Source organism: Capra hircus, chromosome 10, assembly GCF_001704415.2.
Source record: "Capra hircus breed San Clemente chromosome 10, ASM170441v1, whole genome shotgun sequence".
Taxonomy (NCBI): Eukaryota; Metazoa; Chordata; class Mammalia; order Artiodactyla; family Bovidae; genus Capra; species Capra hircus.
The window spans coordinates 58,842,651-58,856,926 of NC_030817.1; the positions used below are offsets into that span (position 1 = coordinate 58,842,651).

The 14,276-nt window shown below is 41.1% G+C and overlaps 1 long non-coding RNA gene across 1 annotated transcript in view; it reads right to left on the minus strand.

Moving 5' to 3' along the window:
* LOC102187773 overlaps positions 249-14,276 on the minus strand; it is a 109,962-nt gene continuing 95,934 nt past the window's right edge. Inside the window, exon 4 of the long non-coding RNA XR_310329.3 lies at positions 249-324. This is a non-coding gene — a long non-coding RNA (uncharacterized LOC102187773). The remainder of the gene's footprint in view (positions 325-14,276) is intronic.

Here is a 14,276-nt window from a genome sequence, read left to right on the forward strand (position 1 = left end):
TCTTTACCTAAATGTATTATCTAATGCCCCAGCATGCTGAGTTTTCACCGCCGGAAGCCCTCTTTAGCTAACCCACACGCTCTCACACTCTCACTTGGTGAGTTGTATGCTCACCAGGATGCAGCTGTGTTTGTTCCCAAACCTATTTATTCTGTTGCAGCTTTTGCTGTAATTATGTAATTTAATTAAATAATATGTACACCAATTCCACGACAAAAGACAGATTTTTATTAAAAAAAAAAAGTATTGGATATTTTAGAAAGACCGAGTAAGGTTGAGCTCCATCCTCTCAAAAATGCTGTTGAGTTCGGTGATAGTGAAGAACTGTAAAATAATGAGAGAAAACTTTAACAATACCAAAGTCTTTTTCTCTAGATTGGTAAATATTTCTTAATCTAAAATAAATGGCCTGGGGTACATTGTAAGTTAGAATAAAAGTTGGATATGAGAGATTCTACTGCATCTAATCAAGCTGAATATGAGATTCTACTGAATCTCCATGTGGTAGAAAGTGTGTGTGTTAGTTGCTCAGTTGTGTCCGACTCTTTAGGATCTCGTGGACTGTAACCTGCTAGGCTGCTCAGTCCATGGAACTGTCCAGGCAAGGATTCTGGAGTGGGTTGCTATTCCCTTCTCCAGGGGATCTTTCTGACCCAGGAATTGAACCTGAGTTTCCTACATTGTAGGCAGATTCTTTACCATCTAAGCCACCAGGGAAGCCCAATGATAGAATACTAGTTAGCTATTAAAAATGAGCACACAGAAAAATAGATGATGAAATGGAAGTCTGTTTGTGGTACATTTATGGATATGCAAGTGAAAGAGAAGAGTGAAAAAGTTGGCTTAAAGCTCAACATTCAGAAAACGAAGATCATGGCATCTGGTCCCAACACTTCAAGGGAAATAGATGGGGAAACAGTGGAAACAGTGTCAGACTTTATCTTTGGGGGCTCCAAAATCACTGCAGATGGTGACTGCAGCCATGAAATTAAAAGACGCTTACTCCTTGGAAGAGAAGTTATGACCAACCTAGATTGCATATTCAAAAGCAGAGACATTACTTTGCCGACTAAGGTCCGTCTAGTCAAGACTATGGTTTTTCCTGTGGTCATGTATGGATGTGAGAGTTGGACTGTGAAGAAAGCTGAGCACTGAAGAATTGATGCTTTTGAACTGTGGTGTTAGAGAAGACTCTTGAGAGTCCCTTGGACTGCAAGGAGATCCAACCAGTCCATTCTGAAGGAGATCAACCCTGGGATTTCTTTGGAAGGAATGATGCTAGAGCTGAAGCTCCAGTACTTTGGCCACGTCATGCGAAGAGTTGACTCATTGGAAAAGACTCTGATGCTGGGAGGGATTGGGAACAGGAGGAGAAGGGGACGACAGAGGATGAGATGGCTGGATGGCATCACTGACTTGATGGACATGAGTCTGAGTGAATTCCGGGAGTTGGTGATGGACAGGGAGGCCTGGCGTGCTGCGATTCATGGGGTCACAAAGAGTCGGACATGACTGAGCGACTGAACTGAACTGAAGAGCAAATCAGTTATAGCAGAATCAGTTCAGTTCAATCGCTCAGTCATGTCCAACTCTTTGCAACCCCATGGGCTGCAGCATGCCAGGCCTTCCTATCCATCACAAACTCCCAGAGTTTACCCAAACTCGTGTCCATAGAGTTGGTGATGCCATGCAACCATCTCATCCTCTGTCGTCCCCTTCTTCTCCTGCCCTCAATCTTTCCCAGCATCAGGGTCTTTCCCAATGAGTCAGTTCTTCCCATCAGGTGGGCAGAGTATTGGAGTTTCAGCTTCAGCATCAGTCCTTTGAATACTCAGGACTGATTTCCTTGAGGATGGACTAGTTGGATCTCCTTGCAGTCCAAGGGACTCTCAAGAGTCTTCTCCAGCAACACAGTTCAAAAGCATCAGTTCTTCGGTACTCAGCTTTCTTTATAGTCCAATTCTCACATCCATACGTGACTACTGGAAAAACCATAGCTTTGACTAGTTGGACCTTTGTTGGCAAAGGAATGTCTCTGCTTTTGAATATGCTGTCTAGGTTGGTCATAACTTTTCTCCCAAGGAGCAAGCGTCTTTTAATATCATGGCTGCAATCACCATCTGCAGTGATTTTGGAGCCCAAAAATACAAAGTCTGACACTGTTTTCACTGTTTCCCCATCTATTTCCCATGAAGTGATGGGACTGGATGCCATGATCTTAGTTTCTGAATGCTGAGCCTTAAGCCAACTTTTTCACTTTCCTCTTTCACTTTCATCAAGAGGCTCTATAGTTCCTCTCTTTCTGCCATAAGGGTGGTGTCATCTGTGTATCCAAGGTTATTGTTATTTCTCCCGGCCATCTTGATTCCAGCTTGTGCTTCTTCCAGCCCAGCATTTCTCATGATGTACTCCTCATATAAGTTAAAAAAGCAGGGTGACAATATACAGCTTTGACATACTCCTTTCCCAATTTGGAACCAGTCTGTTGTTCCATGTCCAGTTCTAACTGGTGCTTCTTGAGCTGTACATAGATTTCTCAAGAGGCAGATCAGGTGGTCTGGTATTCCCATCTCTTGAAGAATTTTCCACAGTTTATTGTGATCCACACAGCCTATTGACTAGGCTTTGGCATAGTCAGTAAAGCAGAAGTAGATGTTTTTCTGGAACTCTCTTGCTTTTTCGATAATCCAGCGGGTGATGGCAATTTGAACTCTGGTTCTTCTGCCTTTTCTAAATCCAGCTTGAATATCTGGAAGTTCACAGTTCACATTCTGTTGCAGCCTGGCTTGGAGAATTGCGAGCATTACTTTGCTAGCATGTGAGATGAGTGCAAATGTGCAGTAGTTTGAACATTCTTTGGCATTGCCTTTCTTCAGGATTGGAATGAAAACTGACCATTTCCAGTCCTGTGGCCACTGCTGAGTTTTCCAGATTTGCTGTCATATTGAGTGCAGAACTTTCACAGCATCATCTTTTAGGATTTAGGATTTCAACTGGAATTCCATCACCTCCACTTGCTTTGTTCATATTGATGCTTCCTAAGGCCCACTTGACTTCGCATTCCATGATGTCTGGCTCTAGATGAGTGATCACACCATCATGATTATCTGGGTCATGAAGATCTTTTTTGTATAGTTCTCTGTGTCTTCTTGCCACCTGTTAATATCTTCTGCTTCTGTTAGGTCCATACCATTTCTGTGCTTTATTGTACCCATCTTTGCATGAAATGTTCCCTTGGTATCCCTAATTTTCTTGAAGAGACCTCTAGTCTTTCCCATTCTATTGTTTTCCACTATTTCTTTGCATTGATCATTGAGAAAGGCTTTCTTATCTCTCCTTGCTCTTCTTTGGAACTCTGCATTCAAATGGGTATATCTTTCCTTTTCTCCTTTGTTTTTCACTTCTCTTCTTTTCACAGCTATCTGTAAGGCCTTCTCAGACAGCCATCTTGCCTTTTTGCATTTCTTTTTCTTGGCGATGGTCTCGCTCCCTGCCTCCTGTACAACGTCATGAACCTCCGTCCATAGTTCATCAGGCACTCTATCAGATCTAGTCCCTTAAATCTATTTCTCACTTCAGCTGTATAGATTTGATTTCGGTCATACCTGAATGGTCTAGTGGTTTTCCCTACTTTCTTCGATTCAAGTCTGAATTTGGCAATAAGGAGTTCATGATCTGAGCCACAGTCAGCTCCCGGTCTTCTTTTTGCTGACTGTATAGAGCTTCTCCATCTTTGGCTGCAGAATATAATCAATCTGATTTCAGTGTTGACCATCTGGTGATGTCTATGTGTAGAGTCTTCTCTTGTGTTGTTGGAAGAGGGTGTTCTCTTATAGCAGGATTTAAATAATTGTTGACTGATTGCTCAAAAGCATGTATTGGTATATGTAGTGCATAGCAGATTTTTATAATAAGAATTAACTATATAATTGCAGAATTCTAGAGTTTCTGTTCTCTGTACTGAAATGGCAAGTTCTTTCTAATTCTTCATAAACCATTAATTCATTAGGACAAGAAGAGACTTGGCCATTTTCTACCAAAAAATATGAAGGAGATATAAGAATGACATTAGGGCTTTTCATCCTGGTTTAGAAACCATTTCAAATCTTACCTGCCGTTATGACCAAGGTTGGGGGTGGGAAGGAATTGTATGATTTTCTCTTTATTATATATTGAAAGGAATTATATGATTCAGTTTGTATGATTCTAGTCTAGCCGAGAAATTGTAAGGGGAAAAAACTGATATCCAGAGAAGTAAATGACTGAGCCAAAGTCACTCCTCCCATTGGAGTAGAGCTGCAGTGTTGGAACTGTCCTCCTTCCTTCTGGTCCAGGACCCTCCCTGTCACACCACCAGAGGCCTAGTTCCAGGGCCACCAGTCTTTTCCTGGGGCCTTCCAGCATCAGAGGCTTCACTTTAAAAGCTCTGTTGTCCCTTGGGATACACAATGTCCAAGGAGGAGGCTGATTAACATCTTCCTTGTTGGGGAGGTAGAGAAGAATCTGCAACATTCCCCAGCTTAGGTCATCCTCCCAAGCCTCCTGTGTATGGAGAAGGCTTGTTATGTTCACTCCCTCCCATTCTCTCTCCCTTCATATGCATTGATTTATGCAGAATGAGGTGGGACTCCAACACTGATGCAGAATGTTAATTCAGGCTGAGAAAAACTGTGGCTCACCTGGGATCACAGACTATGTATTTCGGCCTGCAGGGCTAGCATCTTCGTCAGCTTGTTCTGCTAATAGGGTTAATATCACCCCTTTACAGGTGGCTCCCTGCTCCCTCCACATCCTCCAGAGCCCAATCAAAAGCAAAGGACAATCTTCGCTCAACTGAGCTCATTTTTCCCTCCTCAAGCTTGTTGCATCTTCTGTGCTTTTTATTCCTATCAAAGCCACCCTATCCTTCTTTTCAGAGACATTTAAGACCTTAGAGACAGCTTTGAGGGTCTCTTCACCCTCAAGTATCAGCAACGACAGCAATGACAATAATCCTTCTAGGTGTTGTGATGAGCATTTGCTATGTGCACACATGGTGTTGGGGGGCTTACACACATGGTCTTATAGCCCAACTGTGAGGGGAGTGATGATCATCCCCATGTTTATCTCAGAGAAGATGAAGTCCTCCTTCATCGCTGAAGGATACACAGCTAGACAGTGAGGATACCAGTACCAAACCCAGGTTGGTCTCAAGACCCCTGGTTTCCCATTCTGCAGGGGTGCCTCCCTGCTCCTCCCTATCCACTCCTCCATGGTCCACCTCCTTCCAGAGCATCATGATACTTGCTAGTACCTATCCCAAAGCTTTTGGCCTTTGTGTCTCAAATCACTCTGAAAGTCACAGTCAGAGTTTTCTCTTATAAGGACTACTTCAGCATGTTCCTTCCCTGCTCAAACAGACATCCCCCAAAGCTCCCCATTTCCTGCCTAGGAATATAGATATTTTTTCTGTGGGCAATAAAAGTTTTCCACAGTGTGGAACCACATGCCTTTCCATCCTGAGTCTCATGCACCCCAGGTTTCACTTTGGAGTCTCAGAGTTCACATCAGACTCTTCTGACATAGTCATTGCTTTCTTTTTTTCCTTCCCCACATCCATCATCTCTATGTGAAAGTCTTTCATTCTGGACAACATGGTTAACATGCCATCTCCTCCAGGCAGTCTTGCTCAGCTCCCCATCCAGAAGAAATTGATCCCTCTGCTGACTTCCATCAGCCTTCATTTGAATCCCTCTAATGTCCCTTGTTTGTTTCACCCCTTGGAATTTGGGGTACATGTCTAATTTCTTTACTAAACCATGGGATCCCTGAAGCAAAGACTGAATTTTCCGTTTTATCTCCCACAGTGTTTCAGTTAATCCCTACCTGTGGGCAGCATTGCCCTTGCTCCCTGGCTCTACCACTTGCCAGCTGTGTGACTTCAGGAAGATTGCTCAACTTTTCTGTGCTTATTATTTCTTCTCTAAAATAAAATGATAATTTTATCATGTTCCCTAAATTCTATAGAAATTAAATTACTCCACAGATTAAGTGAGTGAAAGTCATTCAGTCATGTCTGACTCTTTGTGACTCCATGGACTATACAGTTCATGGAATTCTCCAGGCCAGAATACTGGAGTAGGTAGCCTTTCCCTTCTCCAGGGCATCTTCCCAACCCAGGTCTCCTGCATTGCAGACAGATTCTTTACCAGCTGAACCACAGGGAAGCACCCTCCTCCCAATAGATTAAGTGAGTTAATAAATGTGAAATACTTAGAAGAGTGACTGGCACATAGTAAGCATTCAGGAGGTGTTATATCAGCACTTACAAAATATAGACATGTTTTTATGTGTTTCATATAAGCTGGCTTTTGCAAATGACTAAACTCTGGTTATTAATTTAAATCAAAAAAAGGTAAATAATAAATAGCTAATCATTAATATCATAACTCTAAAGTATCATATTTTTATTTTACTTATCAGAAATATCACTGTTATCTGAAACTAGCATAAAACTACAAGTCTTGATGAAATCTTCTCAAATGATTAATAATCTGTAATCAGGGAATATTTGCTAACTCAATGAACCAATATTCCCTAAAAATTTGAGCATAAAAAGAAATAACAAATCCTAAGTTATCACTTTTCTTATTCCCTTCTATTTTGCCTTTTATAATAAAATCTTGCATTTCTATCTAAATTGATTCAACAATTTCACTAATTTTGACAAGAACAAACCTGGGCTAAAGTTTGTTCTGTGAGAATCAAAACAATAATATAGATAGAATTGGAATAAAAATACAAAGAAAACACTTCTCTTAGACAAACACTTTGGAAGTATCCACCTTGGTACTGATAATTTTATTGAATTTCTACAAATAATAAATACTGGAGAGAGTCTGGAGAAAATGGAACCCTCCTTCAGTGTTGGTGGGAAAGTAAATTGGTGCAGCCACTATGTAAAACTGTATGGAGTTTCCTTAGAACATTAAAAATAGAGCTAACATATGATCCAGCAATCGGTCATGTGTCCAGAGAATAGTAATTTGAAAAGATAGATTCACCCCAGTGTTCATAGCAGCACTATTCACAGTAGCCAAGACATGGAAGCATCCCAAATGTCCACTAACAGATTAATGGACAAAGAAGATATGGTATGTATGTGTGTGTGTATATTTATATTTATATATATATATAATTCAGCCATTTAAAAAGAACAATATAGATGGACCTAGAAATTATCATACTAAGTGAAGTAGGTCAGCCAAATGCAAATATCATATGTCACTTACTTATATGTGGAACCTAAAAAATGATACAAATAAATTTATATACAAAACAAAAACAGACTCACAGACATAGAAAACAAACTTATGGTTACCAAAGGGGAAAGGCTGGAGGGAGGGATAAATTAGGAGTTTGGGATTAACAGATACAAACTACTGCATATAAAACAGATAACAAGGTCCCACTGTATAGCGCAGGGACCTATATTCAATATCTTGTAATAATAAACTACGATGGAAAATAATCTTAAAAAGAATATATATCACACAAGAATACTGAAGTGGGTTGCCATTTTCTCCTCCAGGGGATCTTCCTGACCCAGGGATCAAACCTGTGTCTCCTACATCTCCTGCATTGGCAGGTGGGTTCTCCACCACTAGCACCACATGGGAACCCCTATATATATATAGACATACATATATATGAATCCCTTTGCTGTACACCAGAAACTAACAACTCTGTAAATCAAGTATAGTTTTAAAAAAAACCTACAGTTGTCATTATAAAAGATAATTTTATTGAATTTGAAACATAGATGAGCACTGTTAAGGCTATTACAATATCATAATTTAAATTGTCCATCAGGATCAATTCAAGAAGAAACAGCACTTTATCTGATAACTGCAGATACTCAAAAGTAATAGTTATATTTTAGAAATAATATTCTAAGTAAAATTCTAAATAATATTCTAGTGATCAGATAACTTTTCTAACTCAGACTAGTAGCTCTACTTTAACCTAAAGTATTGGTTAATAATCATAGGCATAAATGCACACCTATAAAAAAAAATTTAGTACATTCATACGGTGGCTAATGTCCACCACAGGAAAGCAGTAAACTGAACATTTATTGAGCACTTGCTATTTTCAAGACTGTGAAGAATGAAAGATTAGCTACAAATAGTCCCTCAAAGCACTAGCCTACCAGACTGGTGTGGGAAATGCACACAGACAGATGGATTTAGTACAAAGCAGAGGGAAGCCCCACTGTAATGTCTGAGAGTAGATGAGGGAGTGGTTGACTGGGACTCAGGGAATGAAGAGCGGGTAAGGTTTCCAAGAGCAGAGCTGGGCCAGGGCATCAGTGGATGAATGCACATAAGCAATGGTGGTGTGGAGGGAAAGGGCTTGCCCTAGAGCCATGAGCAGCTTCCTGTGAGTTGAGGGTGTGCCCATCCTGGGTGGGGATGAGCAAATGCGTGGGAAACAAGACTGGAGACTTGGACTGCAGCCAGACCAGGGAGAAACTTGGAGACCATTCTAGGGAGGTTGGGCTTTATTCTGTAAGGGGGAGATCCACAGACATTTTTTGAGCCTAAGAGTGAGCAGACCTCCATTTGAGGCACTCTCTTATGCAGCAGTGGGGAGGATGGTTTAGTCAGGAAAACCAGGTGACCAGTGAGAAGATTATGGTGTCATTGTCCTTGGTTGACACTTTTATTCTCAATCTTCCAGTTTCCTGCCATCTTCAGAGAGGATTGCTATGTAAAAATTGTTTTACTCCCCTCTGCCAAATCATCACAGCTACAAATACACACTATATACTTGGACAATATACACAATACCAGTTCAGTTCGGTCGCTCAGTTGTGTCTGACTCTTTGCGACCCCATGGACTACAGCATGCCAGGCTTCCCTGTTCATCACCAATTCCTGAAGTTTACTCAAACTCATGTCTATTGAGTTGGTGATGCCATCCAACAATCTCAACCTCTGTTGTCCCCTTCTCCTCCTGCCTTCAATCTTTCCCAGCATCAGGGTCTTTTCCAGTGAGTTAGTTCTACCCATCAGGTGGCCAAAATATTGGAGTTTCAGCTTAGTATCAGTCCTTCCAATGACTATTCAGACTGATTTCCTCTAGCATGGACTGGTTGGATTTCCTTGCTGTCCAAGCGACTCTCAAGAGTCTTCTCCAACACCACAATTCAAAAGCATCAATTCTTAAGCCTTGTAGCTCAGTCGGTAAAGAATCTGCCTGCAGTGCAAGAGACCTGGGTTTGATCCCTAGGTTGGGAAGATGTCCTGGAGAAAGAAATGGCAACCCACTCCAGTATCCTTGCCTGGAAAATCTCATGGACAGAGGAGCCTGGAGGGCTACAGTCCATGGGGTTGCAAAGTGTCAGGCACGACTAAGCGACTAACTTACTTACTCACTTACTAACTAACAGCTTTCATTATAGTACAACCCTAACATTCATACACAACTACTGGAAAAACCATAGCTTTGACTAGATGGACTTTTGTTGGCAAAGTAATGTCTCTGCTTTTTAATATGCTGTCTAGGTTGGTCATAACTTTTCTTTCAAGGAGCAAGAGTCTTTTAATTTCATGGCTACAGTCACCATCTGCAGTGATTTTGGAGCCCAAAAATATAAAGTCTGTCGCTGTTTCCATTGTTTCCCCATCTAGTTGCCATGAAGTGATGGGACTGGATTCCTGATCTTAGTTTTCTGAATGTTGAGCTTTAAGCCAACTTTTTCACTCTCCTCTTTCACTTTCATCAAGAGGCTCTTTAGTTCTTCTTTGCTCTCTTCCATAGGGCTGGTGTCATCTGCATATCTGAGGTTATGGTATTTCTCCCAGAAATCTTGATTCCAGCTTATGCTTCATCCAATCCAGCATTTCTCATGATGTACTCTGCATATAAGTTAATTAAGCAGGGTGACAATATAGAACCTTGACATACTCCTTTCCTGATTTGGAACCAGTCTGTTGTTCCATGTCCAATTCTAACTGTTGCTCCTTGACTTGCATACATATTTCTCAGAAGGCAGGTCAGGTGGTCTGGTATTCCCATCTCTTGAAGAATTTTCCACAGTTTGTGGTGATCCACACAGTCAAAGGCTTTGGCATAGTCAATAAAGCAGAAGTAGATGTTCTTTTGGAACTCTTGCTTTTTCTTTCTTTTTTTTTTAAACAGTCAAAGCATATTTTATTTTTTAAATTTCCTTTTGTGAATTATTGTTTTATTTTCTCTGATCAGTTTTCACTAGGGCATTCAATCTTTGTTTTTTGTTTTGTTTTTTATTTAATTTTATTTATATTTTTAGGCTTATGATTTTTTTTTAATTTTTATTTTTACTTTATTTTACTTTACAATACTGTATTGGTTTTGCCATACATTGACATGAATCTGCCACGGGTGTACATGAGTTCCCAATCCTGAACCCCCCTCCCACCTCATATCATCTCTCTGGATCATCTCTGTGCACCAGCCCCAAGCATCCTATATCCTGTATCGAACATAGATGGGAATGCAAACTAGTACAGCCACTATGGAGAATAGTGTGGAGATTCCTTAAAAAATTGCAAATAGAACTGCCATATGACCCAGCAATCCCACTGCTGGGCATACACAACGAGGAAACCAGAATTGAAAGAGACACATGTACCCCAATGTTCATCGCAGCACTGTTTATAATAGCCAGGACATGGAAGCAACCTAGAAGTCCATCAGCAGATGAATGGATAAGAAAGCTGTGGTACATATACACAGTGGAGTATTACTCAGCCATTAAAAAGAATACATTTGAATCAGTTCTCTTGCTTTTTCTGATGATCCAATGGATGTTGGCAATTTCATCTCTGATTCTTCTGCCTTTTCTAAATCCAGCTTGAACATCTGAAAGTTCACAGTTCACATTCTGTTGAAGCCTGGCTTGGAGAATTTTGAGCATTATTTTGCTAGCGTGTTAGATGAGTGCAATCGTGCAGTAGTTTGAACATTCTTTGGCATTGCCTTTCTTTGGGATTGGAATGAAAACTGACCTTTTTCAGTCCTGTGGCCACTGCTGAGTTTTCCAGATTTGCTGGCATATTGAGTGCAGAACTTTCACAGCATCATCTTTTAGGATTTAGGATTTCAACTGAAATTCCATCACCTCCACTTGCTTTGTTCATATTGATGCTTCCTAAGGCCCACTTGACTTCACATTCCAGGATGTATAGCTCTAGGTGAGTGATCACACCATCATGGTTATCTGAGTCATAAAGATCTTTCTTGTATAGTTTTTCTGTGTATTCCTGCCACCTCTTCTTAGTATCTTTTATTTCTGTTAAGTCCATACCATTTCTGTCCTTTATTGAGCCCATCTTTGCATGAAATGTTCCCTTGGTATCTCTAATTTTCTCGAGGAGACCTCTAGTCTTTCCCATTCTATTGTTTTCCTCTATTTCTTTGCATTGATCATTGAGGAAGGCTCTCTTATTTCTCCTTGCTATTCTTTGGAACTCTGCATTCAAATGGAAATATCTTTCCTTTTCTTCTTTGTTTTTTGCTTTTCTCTTCACAGCTATTTGTAAGGCCTCCTCAACCTTTCTGCCTTTTTGTATTTCTTTTTCTTGGGGATGGTCTTGATCACTGCCTCCTGTACAGTGTTATAAAGCTCTGTATAATGCCATAGTTCTTCAGGCATTCTATCAGATCTAATCCCTTGAATCTATTTGTCACTTCCACCGCATAATCATAAGGGATTTTATTTCGGTCATACCTGAATGGTCTAGTGGTTTTCCCTACTTTCTTCAATTTCAGTCTGAATTTGGCAATAAGGAGCTCATGATCTGAGCCACAGTCAGCTTCCAGTCTTGTTTTTGCTGACTGTATAGAGCATCTTTATCTTTGGCTGCAAAGAATATAATCAATCTGATTTCGGTATTGAGCATCTGGTGATGTCCATGTGTAGAGTCTTCTCTAGTGTTGCTCGAAGAGGGTGTTTGCTATGACCAGTACATTCTCTTGGCAAATCTCTATTATATGCACAATATATATTTCAAAAATTCTGAAAACTTCATCTTTTGTTTCAAGCTCTAGATCTGAACCTGTGTGCAATCTTGTAGGGTCAGAGGGGAGGCATCTGAGCTAATTTGTTGATCTTAACATTTCCTTCCCTGTCTACAGCATAAGCCACAGATACCCTATGAAAAGGGGTCCACAGCTGTGTACTATGAGAGGGGAACCCTACCTAGGATGTCTGCATCTCATCCTCTCCTTGAAACTCTTTCTTTTTGCCTTAGTTTCCTTCCTGATATCATCTACCTAGAACCTGCCCAACAGTTTTGGGTGGACAACTCAGTGCACAACCTGCCTAGATCTATGGTCCAGCCTCTCTTACAGATTAAGATGCCATCTCTCATATCCTTCTTTGCTCCTCACCCACCAACCCAAAGGCCAGATCGTCCCAGTCCAAGATGGACCCCTTCTAGAAGAAAATTCACACAGGGTTAGTGAAAAAGGAGTCAAAGCAAAGGATAAATCCTTTCAGCTCCACACATGAGAGGCCTTTAATGCTTATCCTTAACTACCAAGAACACATTATAATCTCTTCAGCACAACTATAAAGAGAAATTTGGATTTGCATATAAAAAAGGAGGTTGTTGGGGCTAACTGATTTGTCAGGCCCCTGCGGCTTGCCATGTTACACATTGGTGGCTAACGTGTCATAGTCTGGCTGACTAACTTGGCCAACAGACTCCCCAAAGGTGAGACTCTAATGACTCACCTGAAGTTTTAACATTCTGAAAGCTGGACCTTCTCCCTGGGAAATTTTCTGAAGAGCAGGATGTAGGTTTGTGAGCCTGAGCACTGCCTTGGCCCCTGGCCGTATCTGCATGGCAAATGTGGAGACAGAACTCAGCACAGATGGTGGCTCCTGAATCATTAACTCCAGGCAGCTGTGTTCACTGGTCGCTGAGCTCCTAGCAACACGTGTACTGCTAGCCTACAGACTATACCGAGAAATAGTATGAGGCCTCTTACAGGTCGTAGGCCATGGAACACATGTTTAATTTCTTCAGAAAAAAAAAGAAGCACTGGCCAAAAAATGATAGAAAAAAAATCTGCCAAACATCTCATTTCCTGCTATATAACCAGATGGTTATGAATCATGTGAAAATCCCTTCCACCTCCATGAACAAATATTTCATGTTATTTACAAATGAGGAGTACATCGGTGACAGCATAAATGGCTAAAAAAACATCTAGTATACGAAAGTACACAGAAAGTATACTTTTTCATATACTTTTCTCAAGTACACACAAAAAATGTAGCATTCAAATTTTTAATCTCTCCAGGTTTTCTGAATAATGTGCATTAAACAGTTATCAATGATGTAACAAAGATTATTCAGTGTTCAAATGCCTAGACACATCACTATTTTGAAGAAAGGATTTTCCATGAAGCAGTCATTAAATTTTTTCGCTGTGGTTTGACCCTTTTATTTAGAAACAGCAATAAACATTTCGGTTATGGCTTTGAAAAGAGAAAATGAATGCTTTCTTCAGAGAGAAAAAAAAAAAAACAGGAGGAACAGAGAGAAGGGCGGAAGAATGGCTGGTCCTTTGCTAGCCGAGGTACCTACAAGCTGTGAACAAAATGAGGAAATGCTGGAGCCTTCTACACCTCTGCCTCTCGCTGGAGCAGCGCACAGTCCTCAGCCTCCCAGCCCCAATGGGGAAGCAGCAACCTTTGGCACAATCTGGCACAGAGTGGTTCTGGCACTGTCCTCTTTGGCCTCTGGACAAGAATGTTCACTTACACATCCCAAGTTATCCTAAGTCCATCTGTTGTGTTCTGGGGATCAGAAACAAATGTGGGACACTCCCCTGTCCTGTGACCACCCTCTCTCTCAGGCTCTGACTTGCTTTCACAAGCATTTGGGGAAAAGCCCAGACTTGTCTCAGGAGGATTGTCTGGGAGGCAGAGCTGAGCCCACAGCCAGTGGCACCACTGCCCCCTGACCTCACCCAGGGCAGGGTGAATCAACTGACAGCCCCAACAAACAGTGGGGACGAGGGACTGCTGGGTCTCCCAGAGTCTTCAGTTTGGAGATAAGCCACACAGTTTGGTTCATTTCTTGGTAGAGACAGAGCTATAAGGAAACTTCAAGATGATTTTACAGAAGGAAGACTCATGAGGGTGAGCAAGGTCAAGCAACTCATGCTGGTCACACACTGAGTTACAGAAGGGTTGGGATTAGATACCAAGGATGGGAATTTTATTTTTGATGTCATGG